An 18,016-nucleotide genomic window follows, 5' to 3' on the forward strand; every position below is an offset into this window, starting at 1 on the left:
CAATTAAAAAAGCCTAATTTTATTTAGAGGCTTCAGACACTTTTTTAATTAAAAAAGTGACCTGAAACGCCTTAGCTTTCAGGTTTGCTAGAACCTGTAATAATAAAGTGGTCTCAAACTTTCATTGTCTGATGTAGCTGTCTCTAAAGTTGGACATGATGTTTTGGAGATGCTGAGATATTGAGAAGAACTCAACTACATGGTGAGAAGTCTGGGTTCAGCACCAGCAGATGGTGAAGAACTCTTAGCTGACCCCAACCCAATTTGTACTCACAACTTTCAGAGATAGAATCAGCTACACTACCACTGTGCCACACCCTATAGTCTTCTTTAGCTCCCCAAAGGAGAAAAATCAGTGTCCCAAAAAAAGTGCTTCCCAAAATGTCTTTAACAGAAAGGAAAATTTAGACAGGCTTCCATTTCTGCATTAAGAACTGTTTGTGCTGTCCTGTAATTGAGGAAATATACCACCTAAATCAGCAAAGAGTTCTAAGTTTGAATAGTTCTAAATAGAAGAAGAACTAAACAGAAGAACTTTATCCAGAGGTGTTTAAGAATTCGAGATCTCACCATGAGAGGGGAAGCATCTCAGAAAAAGCAGGTGCAGTCGGTTCCATAGTCATAACGCCACTGTTGGACAAGAGCAAAAGCCACCCGGCTTCCTCCGGGCAAGTAATGAGACAAAGAGACAAGACACAGTGGTTAGTGTGGCTGAGTGGTCTAAGGTGCTGGATTAAGGCTCCAGGTTCTTTGGGGGCATGGGTTCAACATTTGTCTTTCATCTTTCGCAAGCTGTATAGGTGCTGGATTAAGGTTCCAGTCTCGTTGGAGGTGTGTGTTTGAATCCCACTGCTGCTAAGTGTTTTTGTGTTACAACCACCAAGTGGAGCAATGTGCTAAAAGCTACTTTATCAGCTTAACATCAAAGCAGAGAGAAAAAAGTGTTTTTTCTTCTCAACACAAATTCTTGTTTCCACCTTCAGCAGGGAAGTTTGTCTACCAAGATCACTTTTGAGCCAGTGCAAATCACAGTGCGCCCTCAATTTTAATGTCGGTTGTGCTCCTTTTATCTATGAAACGTTAATGTTCTGCATTTTCAAGTCGAGTCATCCTCAGGGGTAGAGCTGATTAAGTCTTTCCGCATAGCGCTCCATCAGAAATAACTTGTCTAAGTTCAAAAGAGATTGTGGGTTTCACTTCAAGCAATCACAAAGCATACCTGGTTGGTTACAAAGCTGAACATTTTTCCATGTTCTGCTAGAGTATCCACTGGCTTGCCTTTATCAGCTGTCTTGGAAAGATAAGCTGTGCTTTGTCTCAGGAAAAATCATCAGTAATTTTATTCTGTGCGTATGGCCGTTATTTAAAGTATATAAAAATCACGAGTTCATAGATTTATCCAAATATCAACAGCACCTTGTAAACCTGTCATAAGAATTCCTTCAATCCAATAGTTTCACTCCAGGGAAAAGGCAGGGAAACATAGGGAATTCTTATTTAAAGACAACATCCGTATTGGATTGCATGTAAGCAGGCACCACTCAGAATTCCTAATATGATTTTGAATTCAGTTTTGCAGTGCTTTAGTGCTTTACTACTTTCAGAGAGTCCTTTATTGACCTTGCTGAAGCAGAGAAGCGACGTAATCACAATTGTGACCAGTTTTTCTGCTGTTTCTGGTTAATAATGATTATTATTTTGTATTTTGATTAGTATTTTTCGTAGCGTTCTTCCTCAGCTTTTAAGATATTTGGTGAGCAAGAACCACTGAGAACGAGTCTGAATCAATCAAGAACACATAGTGTACTGCTGTCCTGTGTACAACTGCTTCGTCCTAATTGAGCTTTTCAGTGTTGAAGAAGACGTTTCCAATTTCGATTGCTGGTTTCAGAGGATGTGCTACAAGATCACAGATTCATTTGAAAAGATTTGGAGATGCATTGGCTGGGATTCAAACCTGGCTCAATTGGATGAAGGCACCTATACTCAGCAACGAGAGGAAAGGAGAAGGGGCCCGAGGTTCTGTGGCTGAATGGTCTAATATGTTGGATTTTAGGGTCCACTTGCTCAGGGGTGTGGGTTTAAATCCCACTACTGCCCAATGTTTTAAGACCTTACTTCCTGAGCTTTGTAATATGGTCAGTAAAAGCACTTTATGTAAATATCTCTTATGTCAGCGCTACAAGTCACTTACTGCTCCACAGGTCCGGGGTTCAATCCCTGGCATCTCCAGGTGTTTTATATTACTGTACTCACATCGCAATCTTCTGTTGAGTGAGAACTCTTTGCTCGTGTTCATAGAGAGCCAGGTTTAGCTTTTAAATCTCACCCGGGATTTCCTGAGAGATCATTCAGCGAGCAAGTCCTCCCTCTGGATTCCGCTCTGAGCTGAAAGCTGCGCGAATTCCTCACTGCGTGTCCTGTACTGTTACAGGTGGTCCAGCGTAAATGTGCAGCACAGTGACAAGAATGCCTTGAGTTTTTTTCCGTATGTGAAGGAAAATGCAAAAGAGCATGAAAAGTATTGATGGTATAAAATATCCATGGTACAACTCAAGAAAGAACTGACGGACAAAACAATGACATTTGATGATTACAAGAGAAACACAACCGTCCGAACATGGGCTTGGATCCTGACAGCTTGCGTTAAAAGACAAAGCAAAGGATATAACCTGTAAATGTCTTCATGTCTTACAGTTTATGAAATAACACAATTTCTTACTTTCTTAATAATTTCTTACTATTGATAGATGCTTTTTAAAATTTTAACAGAATCACAATTACAAACATCTGGGGTTAAACTGTTATTCACATACTCTAACGAAGAGAAACGTTAGTGTCTTCCGGTGTGTGAGCCCATCTCTCAAAAAATAAAAAAATAAGTTCTATAAATTGAATTGTTCTATTTTTCAGGCTTGCATAGTCTTATTCATATTTCAGTTAAGCCTTTTTTTCTGTAGTAATTTCATTTGATATTAAAATTAGTCCTGATTTACAATTTTTGGACATGGTTCATCTAAAGAATTTTGTAATAAGTTTCAGTTTCAGTTTAATCATGCCCAGAAGCTACCAAAACTTGTAATGTTCACATAATGTGTAATGCAAAAGCAGCAGTTGGGGTGGGAAACAAAGGGCATTTCTTGGTATGAATCCTTAAACTTCATAGATGGCGTTCTAGGACTTCTCGCTTCAGATAAAGCTGTCAATACATCATAGATTTCTACTCAATCAATATCAGCAGTGTTATCACTACCGAACGCTAAATATAGATCCTGGCAATAATTCATGAGTTGTTTGTTAGAAAATTGTTCATGGTTTTTTTTAAACATATTTTCAATACCAGACAAAAAGTCGAAAGTTTCAATTTCATGCAACTGATGAAGTCTCTCTTCGATGGAAGTTATAAGTACAGTACATCCAAAATACTGCGGAATCAATCAAATTTACATGTTTCTTGTGGATCCAGAAGATCATTTTGAGACTCAAAACATGCCTGTCTTTTCTTTTTTCGAGGACGAAGGAGTAGCAGCAGGAGTAGCAGTAATGGCAAGAACGTGTTTAGAGTTCAGCACTTCTCATTTCTAATGCAGAGCCATCGACTCGGAAAGCACCGCCCGCGATAAAAGAAATTGCAGAATTGGTCTGTTCATGCTGCCTACACGCTTTGAATTGCTGGCATTTTCTGCAAGCATTCCTTTTTGAGGGTTCATGAAATTCCTCACATTTGAGCCAACACTAAAATATTTCATTCGGGGTCGCCTAATTCATAGTGCAAACCGAATCTACAGGGGAATGCTGTGGCACATGAAGCCGTTTGTTATTCTGTTGTGAGGTGTGAGGGGCGGAATGCAAATCGAGTTGGTGAATAGAAAATGGAACAGGAGTCACTTCTTGAGCTACGAATTCCAAAAAGTATGAAAACCTGTCATTTTAACAGTACAGAATACTCACAAATTGCACTGAGTTGCTTGCTTTCTTCTGCTGCTTTTATATTTCAGTCATTCACTGTCAGCTAGCACTGGAACAATTCAAGAGAGGTAAAAACGGAAGCTGTCAGGAGTGGGATTTGAACCCACGCCTCCATTTGGAGACCAGAACACCCAAGCCAGCTGGAAAGACACATGTCCTTGAGTCTGGCGCCTTAGACCACTCGGCCACCCTGACAAACACAAGCAAGTGGTGTGCTGAATGCACCAGTAGTTGACTAAACTGAGTTTCTTCCCTGATTCATTTGAAAAGATTTGGAGATGCATTGGCTGGGATTCAAACCTGGCTCAATTGGATGAAGGCACCTATACTCAGCAACGAGAGGAAAGGAGAAGGGGCCCGAGGTTCTGTGGCTGAATGGTCTAATATGTTGGATTTTAGGGTCCACTTGCTCAGGGGTGTGGGTTTAAATCCCACTACTGCCCAATGTTTTAAGACCTTACTTCCTGAGCTTTGTAATATGGTCAGTAAAAGCACTTTATGTAAATATCTCTTATGTCAGCGCTACAAGTCACTTACTGCTCCACAGGTCCGGGGTTCAATCCCTGGCATCTCCAGGTGTTTTATATTACTGTACTCACATCGCAATCTTCTGTTGAGTGAGAACTCTTTGCTCGTGTTCATAGAGAGCCAGGTTTAGCTTTTAAATCTCACCCGGGATTTCCTGAGAGATCATTCAGCGAGCAAGTCCTCCCTCTGGATTCCGCTCTGAGCTGAAAGCTGCGCGAATTCCTCACTGCGTGTCCTGTACTGTTACAGGTGGTCCAGCGTAAATGTGCAGCACAGTGACAAGAATGCCTTGAGTTTTTTTCCGTATGTGAAGGAAAATGCAAAAGAGCATGAAAAGTATTGATGGTATAAAATATCCATGGTACAACTCAAGAAAGAACTGACGGACAAAACAATGACATTTGATGATTACAAGAGAAACACAACCGTCCGAACATGGGCTTGGATCCTGACAGCTTGCGTTAAAAGACAAAGCAAAGGATATAACCTGTAAATGTCTTCATGTCTTACAGTTTATGAAATAACACAATTTCTTACTTTCTTAATAATTTCTTACTATTGATAGATGCTTTTTAAAATTTTAACAGAATCACAATTACAAACATCTGGGGTTAAACTGTTATTCACATACTCTAACGAAGAGAAACGTTAGTGTCTTCCGGTGTGTGAGCCCATCTCTCAAAAAATAAAAAAATAAGTTCTATAAATTGAATTGTTCTATTTTTCAGGCTTGCATAGTCTTATTCATATTTCAGTTAAGCCTTTTTTTCTGTAGTAATTTCATTTGATATTAAAATTAGTCCTGATTTACAATTTTTGGACATGGTTCATCTAAAGAATTTTGTAATAAGTTTCAGTTTCAGTTTAATCATGCCCAGAAGCTACCAAAACTTGTAATGTTCACATAATGTGTAATGCAAAAGCAGCAGTTGGGGTGGGAAACAAAGGGCATTTCTTGGTATGAATCCTTAAACTTCATAGATGGCGTTCTAGGACTTCTCGCTTCAGATAAAGCTGTCAATACATCATAGATTTCTACTCAATCAATATCAGCAGTGTTATCACTACCGAACGCTAAATATAGATCCTGGCAATAATTCATGAGTTGTTTGTTAGAAAATTGTTCATGGTTTTTTTTAAACATATTTTCAATACCAGACAAAAAGTCGAAAGTTTCAATTTCATGCAACTGATGAAGTCTCTCTTCGATGGAAGTTATAAGTACAGTACATCCAAAATACTGCGGAATCAATCAAATTTACATGTTTCTTGTGGATCCAGAAGATCATTTTGAGACTCAAAACATGCCTGTCTTTTCTTTTTTCGAGGACGAAGGAGTAGCAGCAGGAGTAGCAGTAATGGCAAGAACGTGTTTAGAGTTCAGCACTTCTCATTTCTAATGCAGAGCCATCGACTCGGAAAGCACCGCCCGCGATAAAAGAAATTGCAGAATTGGTCTGTTCATGCTGCCTACACGCTTTGAATTGCTGGCATTTTCTGCAAGCATTCCTTTTTGAGGGTTCATGAAATTCCTCACATTTGAGCCAACACTAAAATATTTCATTCGGGGTCGCCTAATTCATAGTGCAAACCGAATCTACAGGGGAATGCTGTGGCACATGAAGCCGTTTGTTATTCTGTTGTGAGGTGTGAGGGGCGGAATGCAAATCAAGTTGGTGAATAGAAAATGGAACAGGAGTCACTTCTTGAGCTACGAATTCCAAAAAGTATGAAAACCTGTCATTTTAACAGTACAGAATACTCACAAATTGCACTGAGTTGCTTGCTTTCTTCTGCTGCTTTTATATTTCAGTCATTCACTGTCAGCTAGCACTGGAACAATTCAAGAGAGGTAAAAACGGAAGCTGTCAGGAGTGGGATTTGAACCCACGCCTCCATTTGGAGACCAGAACACCCAAGCCAGCTGGAAAGACACATGTCCTTGAGTCTGGCGCCTTAGACCACTCGGCCACCCTGACAAACACAAGCAAGTGGTGTGCTGAATGCACCAGTAGTTGACTAAACTGAGTTTCTTCCCTGATTCATTTGAAAAGATTTGGAGATGCATTGGCTGGGATTCAAACCTGGCTCAATTGGATGAAGGCACCTATACTCAGCAACGAGAGGAAAGGAGAAGGGGCCCGAGGTTCTGTGGCTGAATGGTCTAATATGTTGGATTTTAGGGTCCACTTGCTCAGGGGTGTGGGTTTAAATCCCACTACTGCCCAATGTTTTAAGACCTTACTTCCTGAGCTTTGTAATATGGTCAGTAAAAGCACTTTATGTAAATATCTCTTATGTCAGCGCTACAAGTCACTTACTGCTCCACAGGTCCGGGGTTCAATCCCTGGCATCTCCAGGTGTTTTATATTACTGTACTCACATCGCAATCTTCTGTTGAGTGAGAACTCTTTGCTCGTGTTCATAGAGAGCCAGGTTTAGCTTTTAAATCTCACCCGGGATTTCCTGAGAGATCATTCAGCGAGCAAGTCCTCCCTCTGGATTCCGCTCTGAGCTGAAAGCTGCGCGAATTCCTCACTGCGTGTCCTGTACTGTTACAGGTGGTCCAGCGTAAATGTGCAGCACAGTGACAAGAATGCCTTGAGTTTTTTTCCGTATGTGAAGGAAAATGCAAAAGAGCATGAAAAGTATTGATGGTATAAAATATCCATGGTACAACTCAAGAAAGAACTGACGGACAAAACAATGACATTTGATGATTACAAGAGAAACACAACCGTCCGAACATGGGCTTGGATCCTGACAGCTTGCGTTAAAAGACAAAGCAAAGGATATAACCTGTAAATGTCTTCATGTCTTACAGTTTATGAAATAACACAATTTCTTACTTTCTTAATAATTTCTTACTATTGATAGATGCTTTTTTAAATTTTAACAGAATCACAATTACAAACATCTTGGGTTAAACTGTTATTCACATACTCTAACGAAGAGAAACGTTAGTGTCTTCCGGTGTGTGAGCCCATCTCTCAAAAAATAAAAAAATAAGTTCTATAAATTGAATTGTTCTATTTTTCAGGCTTGCATAGTCTTATTCATATTTCAGTTAAGCCTTTTTTTCTGTAGTAATTTCATTTGATATTAAAATTAGTCCTGATTTACAATTTTTGGACATGGTTCATCTAAAGAATTTTGTAATAAGTTTCAGTTTCAGTTTAATCGTGCCCAGAAGCTACCAAAACTTGTAATGTTCACATAATGTGTAATGCAAAAGCAGCAGTTGGGGTGGGAAACAAAAGGCATTTCTTGGTATGAATCCTTAAACTTCATAGATGGCGTTCTAGGACTTCTCGCTTCAGATAAACCTGTCAATACATCATAGATTTCTACTCAATCAATATCAGCAGTGTTATCACTACCGAACACTAAATATAGATCCTGGCAATAATTCATGAGTTGTTTGTTAGAAAATTGTTTATGTTTTTTTTTAAACATATTTTCAATACCAGACAAAAAGTAGAAAGTTTCAATTTCATGCAACTGATGAAATCTCTCTTCGATGGAAGTTATAAGTACAGTACATCCAAAATACTGCGGAATCAATCAAATGTACATATTTCTTGTGGATCCAGAAGATCATTTTGAGACTCAAAACATGCCTGTCTTTTCTTTTTTCGAGGACGAAGGAGTAGCAGCAGGAGTAGCAGTAATGGCAAGAACGTTTTTAGAATTCAGCACTTCTCATTTCTAATGCAGAGCCATCGACTCGGAAAGTACCGCCCGCGATAAAAGAAATTGCAGAATTGGTCTGTTCATGCTGCCTACACGCTTTGAATTGCTGGCATTTTCTGCAAGCATTCCTTTTTGAGGGTTCATGAAATTCCTCACATTTGAGCCAACACTAAAATATTTCATTCGGGGTCGCCTAATTCATAGTGCCAACCGAATCTACAGGGGAATGCTGTGGCACATGAAGCCGTTTGTTATTCTGTTGTGAGGTGTGAGGGGCGGAATGCAAATCGAGTTGGAGAAAAGAAAATGAAACAGGAGTGACTTCTTGAGCTACGAATTCCAAAAAGTATGAAAACCTGTCATTTTAACAGTGCAGAATACTCACAAATTGCACTGAGTTGCTTGCTTTCTTCTGCTGCTTTTATATTTCAGTCATTCACTGTCAGCTAGCACTGGAACAATTCAAGAGAGGTAAAAACGGAAGCTGTCAGGAGTGGGATTTGAACCCACGCCTCCATTTGGAGACCAGAACACCCAAGCCAGCTGGAAAGACACATGTCCTTGAGTCTGGCGCCTTAGACCACTCGGCCACCCTGACAAACACAAGCAAGTGGTGTGCTGAATGCACCAGTAGTTGACTAAACTGAGTTTCTTCCCTGAAATTATTTGCTTGCGAAGAGCCAAGTTGCCTTGAATTGATCTTGGAAATCAAATATACGGATGGATTGTTATTCGGTTGTGAGTTTTGAGGGGCGTATTATAAATTGAGTTGGTGAAAAGGCGCTTTTTGTTAGTCTGTCGGGAGGCTGCACAAGGTGTTTAGAGGGAGAACTTCTAAAAGGCAGGCTCTCTATGTTTAACATCAAGAAAGATTTTTTTTCTCAATGGAAATGCTCTTTGGCGCTTTCAGCTTTACGTAGGGAACAACGTCTGCCGAGACCACTTTTGAGCCAGTGCAAATGGTAATGTGCCACCAAGTACATTTAATATTGGCTGTGGTAGCGAGCTGCTTTTGTTTGTGAAGCTTTTACTTCTTTAAGCTGAATCATCGGCAGGAGTAGCTTATTAAATCTTTGCTCATTGCGCTCCATCAGAAATACCTTGTCCATGTTCAAAAGAGATGAGGGGATTTACTTCATGCTTTCACATGGCATACCTTACACGAAAGATTTAAATGGGGAATTGATTGTGCTTCTTGATGTTGTTCCTGTGGTTGCCTTGGTTACAATGGTGAACGTTCTTCCACGTTCTGCTAGAGTATCCACTGGGTGGGCTTTATCAATTGGCTCGGATAGGTCATCAGTGCTCCGTCTCCAGAAAAATAATCAGCACTGTCTTTTTTCTGTGCGCATGACCGTCTTTTAAAACATATAAAATCACGAGTTCATTGATTTCTCCAAATAACAACAATACATTTTAACCCTTCAATCCAATAGTTTTACTCCAAGTAAAAAGCAGCGCAATATATAGAAAGATGACATTCAAAGATTTCAACGTTCTTATTGGATTGCCTGTATGCAGATATCACTCAGAATTGCTAATATGATTTTAATTCAGTTTTTCTCTACTACTTTCAGAGTCTTTTATTGACCTTGCTGAAGCAGAGAAGTGACATAATCACAAATGCAACCGGTTGTGCAGCTGTTTCTGGTTAATAATGATTAATGCGAAAAAAAAACCAGCTCCTTGCATTAAGAGTCCTCCCTCTGGATTCCTCTGAAAGCTGCGCGAATTACTCACTGCGTGTCCTGTACTGTGTAGCACAGTGACAAGAACGCCTTGAGTTTTTTTCCGTATGTGAAGGAAAATGCAAAAGAGCATGAAAAGTATTGATGGTATAAAATATCCATGGTACAACTCGAGAAAGAACTGAAGGACAAAACAATGACATTTGATGATTACAAGAGAAACACAACCGTCCGAACATGGGCTTGGATCCTGACCGCTTGCGTTAAAAGACAAAGCAAAGGATATAACCTGTAAATGTCTTCATGTCTTACAGTTTATGAAATAACACAATTTCTTACTTTCTTGATAATTTCTTATTATTGATAGATGCTTTTTTAAATTTTAACAGAATCACAATTACAAACAAATGGGGTTAAACTGTTATTCACATACTCTAACGAAGAGAAACGTTAGTGTCTTCCGGTGTGTGAGCCCATCTCTCAAAAAATAAAAAAATAAGTTCTATAAATTGAATTGTTCTATTTTTCAGGCTTGCATAGTCTTATTCATATTTCAGTTAAGCCTTTTCCTCTCTAGTGATTTCATTTGATATTAAAATTAGTCCTGATTTACAATTTTTGGACATGGTTCATCTTAAAGAATTTTGTAATAAGTTTCAGTTTAGGAAAATCGTGCCCAGAAGCTACCAAAACTGGTAATGTTCACATAATGTGTAAAGCAAAAGCAGCAGTTGGGGTGGGAAACAAAAGGCATTTCTTGGTATGAATCCTTAAACTTCATAGATGGCGTTCTAGGACTTCTCGCTTCAGATAAAGCTGTCAATACATCATAGATTTCTACTCAATCAATATCAGCAGTGTTATCACTACCGAACGCTAAATATAGATCCTGGCAATAATTCATGAGTTGTTTGTTAGAAAATTGTTCATCGTTTTTTTTAAACATATTTTCAATACCAGACAAAAAGTCGAAAGTTTCAATTTCATGCAACTGATGAAGTCTCTCTTCGATGGAAGTTATAAGTACAGTACATCCAAAATACTGCGGAATCAATCAAATTTACATGTTTCTTGTGGATCCAGAAGATCATTTTGAGACTCGAAACATGCCTGTCTTTTCTTTTTTCGAGGATGAAGGAGTAGCAGCAGGAGTAGCAGTAATGGCAAGAACGTGTTTAGAGTTCAGCACTTCTCATTTCTAATGCAGAGCCATCGACTCGGAAAGCACCGCCCGCGATAAAAGAAATTGCAGAATTGGTCTGTTCATGCTGCCTACACGCTTTGAATTGCTGGCATTTTCTGCAAGCATTCCTTTTTGAGGGTTCATGAAATTCCTCACATTTGAGCCAACACTAAAATATTTCATTCGGGGTCGCCTAATTCATAGTGCAAACCGAATCTACAGGGGAATGCTGTGGCACATGAAGCCGTTTGTTATTCTGTTGTGAGGTGTGAGGGGCGGAATGCAAATCGAGTTGGTGAATAGAAAATGGAACAGGAGTCACTTCTTGAGCTACGAATTCCAAAAAGTATGAAAACCTGTCATTTTAACAGTACAGAATACTCACAAATTGCACTGAGTTGCTTGCTTTCTTCTGCTGCTTTTATATTTCAGTCATTCACTGTCAGCTAGCACTGGAACAATTCAAGAGAGGTAAAAACGGAAGCTGTCAGGAGTGGGATTTGAACCCACGCCTCCATTTGGAGACCAGAACACCCAAGCCAGCTGAAAAGACACATGTCCTTGAGTCTGGTGCCTTAGACCACTCGGCCACCCTGACAAGCACAAGCAAGTGGTGTGCTGAATGCACCAGTAGTTGACTAAACTGAGTTTCTTCCCTGAAATTATTTGCTTGCGAAGACCCAAGTTGCCTTGAATGGATCTTGGAAATCAAATATACGGATGGATTGTTATTCGGTTGTGAGTTTTGAGGGGCGTATTATAAATTGAGTTGGTGAAAAGGCGCTTTTTGTTAGTCTGTCGGGAGGCTGCACAAGGTGTTTAGAGGGAGAACTTCTAAAAGGCAGGCTCTCTATGTTTAACATCAAGAAAGATTTTTTTTTCTCAATGGAAATGCTCTTTGGCGCTTTCAGCTTTACGTAGGGAACAACGTCTGCCGAGACCACTTTTGAGCCAGTGCAAATGGTAATGTGCCACCAAGTACATTTAATATTGGCTGTGGTAGCGAGCTGCTTTTGTTTGTGAAGCTTTTACTTCTTTAAGCTGAATCATCGGCAGGAGTAGCTTATTAAATCTTTGCTCATTGCGCTCCATCAGAAATACCTTGTCCATGTTCAAAAGAGATCAGGGGATTTACTTCATGCTTTCACATGGCATACCTTACACGAAAGATTTAAATGGGGAATTGATTGCGCTTCTTGATGTTGTTCCTGTGGTTGCCTTGGTTACAGTGGTGAACGTTCTTCCACGTTCTGCTAGAGTATCCACTGGGTGGGCTTTATCAATTGGCTCGGATAGGTCATCAGTGCTCCGTCTCCAGAAAAATAATCAGCACTGTCTTTTTTCTGTGCGCATGACCGTCTTTTAAAACATATAAAATCACGAGTTCATTGATTTCTCCAAATAACAACAATACATTTTAACCCTTCAATCCAATAGTTTTACTCCAAGTAAAAAGCAGCGCAATATATAGAAAGATGACATTCAAAGATTTCAACGTTCTTATTGGATTGCCTGTATGCAGATATCACTCAGAATTGCTAATATGATTTTAATTCAGTTTTTCTCTACTACTTTCAGAGTCTTTTATTGACCTTGCTGAAGCAGAGAAGTGACATAATCACAAATGCAACCGGTTGTGCAGCTGTTTCTGGTTAATAATGATTAATGCGAAAAAAAAACCAGCTCCTTGCATTAAGAGTCCTCCCTCTGGATTCCTCTGAAAGCTGCGCGAATTACTCACTGCGTGTCCTGTACTGTGTAGCACAGTGACAAGAACGCCTTGAGTTTTTTTCCGTATGTGAAGGAAAATGCAAAAGAGCATGAAAAGTATTGATGGTATAAAATATCCATGGTACAACTCGAGAAAGAACTGAAGGACAAAACAATGACATTTGATGATTACAAGAGAAACACAACCGTCCGAACATGGGCTTGGATCCTGACCGCTTGCGTTAAAAGACAAAGCAAAGGATATAACCTGTAAATGTCTTCATGTCTTACAGTTTATGAAATAACACAATTTCTTACTTTCTTGATAATTTCTTACTATTGATAGATGCTTTTTTAAATTTTAACAGAATCACAATTACAAACAAATGGGGTTAAACTGTTATTCACATACTCTAACGAAGAGAAACGTTAGTGTCTTCCGGTGTGTGAGCCCATCTCTCAAAAAATAAAAAAATAAGTTCTATAAATTGAATTGTTCTATTTTTCAGGCTTGCATAGTCTTATTCATATTTCAGTTAAGCCTTTTCCTCTCTAGTGATTTCATTTGATATTAAAATTAGTCCTGATTTACAATTTTTGGACATGGTTCATCTTAAAGAATTTTGTAATAAGTTTCAGTTTAGGAAAATCGTGCCCAGAAGCTACCAAAACTGGTAATGTTCACATAATGTGTAAAGCAAAAGCAGCAGTTGGGGTGGGAAACAAAAGGCATTTCTTGGTATGAATCCTTAAACTTCATAGATGGCGTTCTAGGACTTCTCGCTTCAGATAAAGCTGTCAATACATCATAGATTTCTACTCAATCAATATCAGCAGTGTTATCACTACCGAACGCTAAATATAGATCCTGGCAATAATTCATGAGTTGTTTGTTAGAAAATTGTTCATGGTTTTTTTTAAACATATTTTCAATACCAGACAAAAAGTCGAAAGTTTCAATTTCATGCAACTGATGAAGTCTCTCTTCGATGGAAGTTATAAGTACAGTACATCCAAAATACTGCGGAATCAATCAAATTTACATGTTTCTTGTGGATCCAGAAGATCATTTTGAGACTCAAAACATGCCTGTCTTTTCTTTTTTCGAGGACGAAGGAGTAGCAGCAGGAGTAGCAGTAATGGCAAGAACGTGTTTAGAGTTCAGCACTTCTCATTTCTAATGCAGAGCCATCGACTCGGAAAGCACCGCCCACGATAAAAGAAATTGCAGAATTGGTCTGTTCATGCTGCCTACACGCTTTGAATTGCTGGCATTTTCTGCAAGCATTCCTTTTTGAGGGTTCATGAAATTCCTCACATTTGAGCCAACACTAAAATATTTCATTCGGGGTCGCCTAATTCATAGTGCAAACCGAATCTACAGGGGAATGCTGTGGCACATGAAGCCGTTTGTTATTCTGTTGTGAGGTGTGAGGGGCGGAATGCAAATCGAGTTGGTGAATAGAAAATGGAACAGGAGTCACTTCTTGAGCTACGAATTCCAAAAAGTATGAAAACCTGTCATTTTAACAGTACAGAATACTCACAAATTGCACTGAGTTGCTTGCTTTCTTCTGCTGCTTTTATATTTCAGTCATTCACTGTCAGCTAGCACTGGAACAATTCAAGAGAGGTAAAAAACGGAAGCTGTCAGGAGTGGGATTTGAACCCACGCCTCCATTTGGAGACCAGAACACCCAAGCCAGCTGGAAAGACACATGTCCTTGAGTCTGGCGCCTTAGACCACTCGGCCACCCTGACAAGCGAAAGCAAGTGGTGTGCTGAATGCACCAGTAGTTGACTAAACTGAGTTTCTTCCCTGAAATTATTTGCTTGCGAAGACCCAAGTTGCCTTGAATGGATCTTGGAAATCAAATATACGGATGGATTGTTATTCGGTTGTGAGTTTTGAGGGGCGTATTATAAATTGAGTTGGTGAAAAGGCGCTTTTTGTTAGTCTGTCGGGAGGCTGCACAAGGTGTTTAGAGGGAGAACTTCTAAAAGGCAGGCTCTCTATGTTTAACATCAAGAAAGATTTTTTTTTCTCAATGGAAATGCTCTTTGGCGCTTTCAGCTTTACGTAGGGAACAACGTCTGCCGAGACCACTTTTGAGCCAGTGCAAATGGTAATGTGCCACCAAGTACATTTAATATTGGCTGTGGTAGCGAGCTGCTTTTGTTTGTGAAGCTTTTACTTCTTTAAGCTGAATCATCGGCAGGAGTAGCTTATTAAATCTTTGCTCATTGCGCTCCATCAGAAATACCTTGTCCGTGTTCAAAAGAGATGAGGGGATTTACTTCATGCTTTCACATGGCATACCTTACACGAAAGATTTAAATGGGGAATTGATTGTGCTTCTTGATGTTGTTCCTGTGGTTGCCTTGGTTACAATGGTGAACGTTCTTCCACGTTCTGCTAGAGTATCCACTGGGTGGGCTTTATCAATTGGCTCGGATAGGTCATCAGTGCTCCGTCTCCAGAAAATTTAATCAGCACTGTCTTTTTTCTGTGCGCATGACGGTCTTTTAAAACATATAAAATCATGAGTTCATTGATTTCTCCAAATAACAACAATACATTTTAACCCTTCAATCCAATAGTTTTACTCCAAGTAAAAAGCAGCGCAATATATAGAGAGATGATATTCAAAGATTTCAACGTTCTTATTGGATTGCCTGTATGCAGATATCGCTCAGAATTGCTAATATGATTTTAATTCAGTTTTTCTCTACTACTTTCAGAGTCTTTTATTGACCTTGCTGAAGCAGAGAAGTGACAATCACAAATGCGACCAGTTGTGCAGCTGTTTCTGGTTAATAATGATTAATGCGAAATAAAAAACAGCTTGCATTAAGAGCAAGAGCAACCAACGCACTCGCTTGTTGAGTTGGGTATTTTCCGAGCTACTCTTCCTTAGCTGTGTAGAGGTTTGATGGGTTTACTGAGACAATTATTCATTGTAGCAGTAATCACGAGGTGGTTCGTTGTGGCTTTTAGAAAATCAATCGTCAGAACAACTAACAACGCACACACACGGGTTCAATACACGAGATACAGTGATTAATATAAATTGTGCACCAAACATATACCAGTCTGCCTGGATACAAGCGGCAGACCTTACTGTGAGGGTTATCAATATACAAGGTATATAATCTCGAAGAGATGCAAACACAAAGAGATACACAACAGAGAATATATGTCAATATATATCGTTCGGTTACCAAATCGCTAATCAGTGTTATTACCCACTGTTACTCTAAACTCGGAAGTAAATGCAATACTCATGAATTAAATTGATAACAACTTGTGTTGAGGTACAATTGAATTCTCGAGACGCAATGTAGAACATGGAGTTTACTTATCCACTCTGTATGGATTTGGAATTTCCCGGCACGAACACCAAACCAGCTGACAGGCTCTGTTGCAGCCTCGGTCCAGCGGTTGTCCAATGGGCGTTGTCCCGGCGTCCTCTGGCTACCGGCCAACCAGTCGAGGTGCAGCTCGGAGTTGGACGGGCGGAGGAATCTAACCGCGGCGCGCAGGGCAGTTGTTGCTCCGAGGGGATCTACCAGCAGTCCTGCTGGCTAGTAGAAAGTATCTATGCACAGAGTACGACCGCAAGTCCTCACAAGTCACTCTTTTGCCCGGGAAGAAGCTGGTTCGTTCCCGGACCAGCGCTGCTTCTGAATAAGCTATTCAGGTTGTCGACGAGGGTCCAACTGTAGGCTGCCGTTGATCAAGCAGAGCATTCACGTTGGTAGAATTCTGAGTACGTACGGGATCCTCGGCCTCGCGCTTAGAACAGAGTCCAAGTCGCATTGGAGACCCACGTGGTGTTACCACGCCCTGCCAATCCCTGATTGGTTGATCAAGGTGAGATATGAGTCACTTACTCCTGACACTTAGGAATACAGTCCAGATGTCCATTCGGCACTCCCTAGACAGATAGGCGCCAATGGATGACCATTGATCATGATAGTTAGGCTTAGCTAAGTGCATCTCCGTTTAAGAGCTGTCCCTTAACAAAAGAAAACATCTTAAATCAGCCTGCAAGAATACTTTCTCAGTGGCTGCACCACAGAGAGGGAGAGTGAGATGGGGCCTCATTTAGGAAAGCTCAGCAATGCTTAATTCTGTCTTATTAACAGGCATTGCCGCTACAGCTGTAAACTTATTTGGTGAGCATGGACCTCTGAGAAGGAGTCTGAATCCATCAAGAAGACAAGAATTCTAATATCGCACTGCCGTCTTGTGTACAAAATATTTGTTCAGCTCTAACGTCTGTGTGCGTTGACAAGGCATCTCAAAAGGACGTATTAAATAAGAAAATTATCCTTTCTGTTACCATTCCTGCGGTTGGAGCGTTGTTTCACCCTTTTACGTTCTACAATATTTACAGACAAGGTTTTATCACTGGAGTTGTACAGAACAAGTGTGCATCAGTCCATGAAAATCATCAGTACTGCTGTTTTTCTATGCATAGTTTAATCAAGAGCACTTAAAAGATGCAAAAGATGGATTGTGTTCTGTGAGCACCTGCACATCTCTAAGTCACTTCCACAGGCGTCTTTGTTGGGGATGTAGATCAGTGGTAGAGTGCTTGTCTTAAATGTATGAGGTCCTGGGTTCAATCCCTGGTTTCTCCAAGTGATTTATGTTACTGTGCTCACATCGCAGTTTTCTGTTGAGTGAGAACTCTTTGCTCGTGTTCATAGAGAGCCAGGTTTACACAATTAAACTCGAAGTGCTACAGTGTTCTCTGAAGTTTTAAATGTACCTCCAAATTATTTAGTTCTGTTAACTACCAAAGAATGTGAACTAATTTAAAGTCACATTCAGGAAATCCAGAGAACGTCTTCAAACTTGTCGTGGCTGGTGCAGAAAAACCTCACCCGGGATGTTGAATCTCACCCGGGATTTCCTGAGCGAGTCCTCCCTCTGGATTCCGCTGAAAGCTGCGCGAATTCCTCACTGCGTGTCCTGTACTGTGTAGCACAGTGACAAGAACGCCTTGAGTTTCTTTCCGTATGTGAAGGAAAATGCAAAAGAGCATGAAAAGTATTGATGGTATAAAATATCCATGGTACAACTCGAGAAAGAACTGATGGACAAAACAATGACATTTGATGATTACAAGAGAAACACAACCGTCCGAACCTGGGCTTGGATCCTGACCGCTTGCGTTAAAAGACAAAGCAAAGGATATCACCTGTAAATGTCTTCATGTCTTACAGTTTATGAAAT

At 40.0% G+C, this 18,016-nt stretch overlaps 5 non-coding genes across 5 annotated transcripts; all 5 read right to left on the minus strand.

Annotated features, from left to right (window-relative positions):
- Positions 1–4,051: 4,051 nt before the first annotated feature.
- On the minus strand, positions 4,052–4,164 carry trnal-caa (transfer RNA leucine (anticodon CAA)). The gene is made up of 2 exons: positions 4,127–4,164; positions 4,052–4,097 (listed from the first exon to the last, which is right to left on the minus strand). It is a non-coding gene; the product is annotated as a tRNA-Leu (tRNA).
- A 2,199-nt stretch (positions 4,165–6,363) lies between these two features.
- On the minus strand, positions 6,364–6,476 carry trnal-caa (transfer RNA leucine (anticodon CAA)). Its single transcript has 2 exons — positions 6,439–6,476; positions 6,364–6,409 (listed from the first exon to the last, which is right to left on the minus strand). It is a non-coding gene; the product is annotated as a tRNA-Leu (tRNA).
- A 2,199-nt stretch (positions 6,477–8,675) lies between these two features.
- trnal-caa (transfer RNA leucine (anticodon CAA)) lies at positions 8,676–8,788 on the minus strand. Its single transcript has 2 exons — positions 8,751–8,788; positions 8,676–8,721 (listed from the first exon to the last, which is right to left on the minus strand). It is a non-coding gene; the product is annotated as a tRNA-Leu (tRNA).
- A 2,758-nt stretch (positions 8,789–11,546) lies between these two features.
- Positions 11,547–11,659, minus strand: trnal-caa (transfer RNA leucine (anticodon CAA)). The gene is made up of 2 exons: positions 11,622–11,659; positions 11,547–11,592 (listed from the first exon to the last, which is right to left on the minus strand). It is a non-coding gene; the product is annotated as a tRNA-Leu (tRNA).
- A 2,760-nt stretch (positions 11,660–14,419) lies between these two features.
- On the minus strand, positions 14,420–14,532 carry trnal-caa (transfer RNA leucine (anticodon CAA)). The gene is made up of 2 exons: positions 14,495–14,532; positions 14,420–14,465 (listed from the first exon to the last, which is right to left on the minus strand). It is a non-coding gene; the product is annotated as a tRNA-Leu (tRNA).
- Positions 14,533–18,016: the final 3,484 nt, after the last annotated feature.

Source organism: Lepisosteus platostomus, chromosome 5 (genome assembly GCF_059453375.1).
Source record: "Lepisosteus platostomus isolate fLepPlt1 chromosome 5, fLepPlt1.hap1, whole genome shotgun sequence".
Taxonomy (NCBI): Eukaryota; Metazoa; Chordata; class Actinopteri; order Semionotiformes; family Lepisosteidae; genus Lepisosteus; species Lepisosteus platostomus.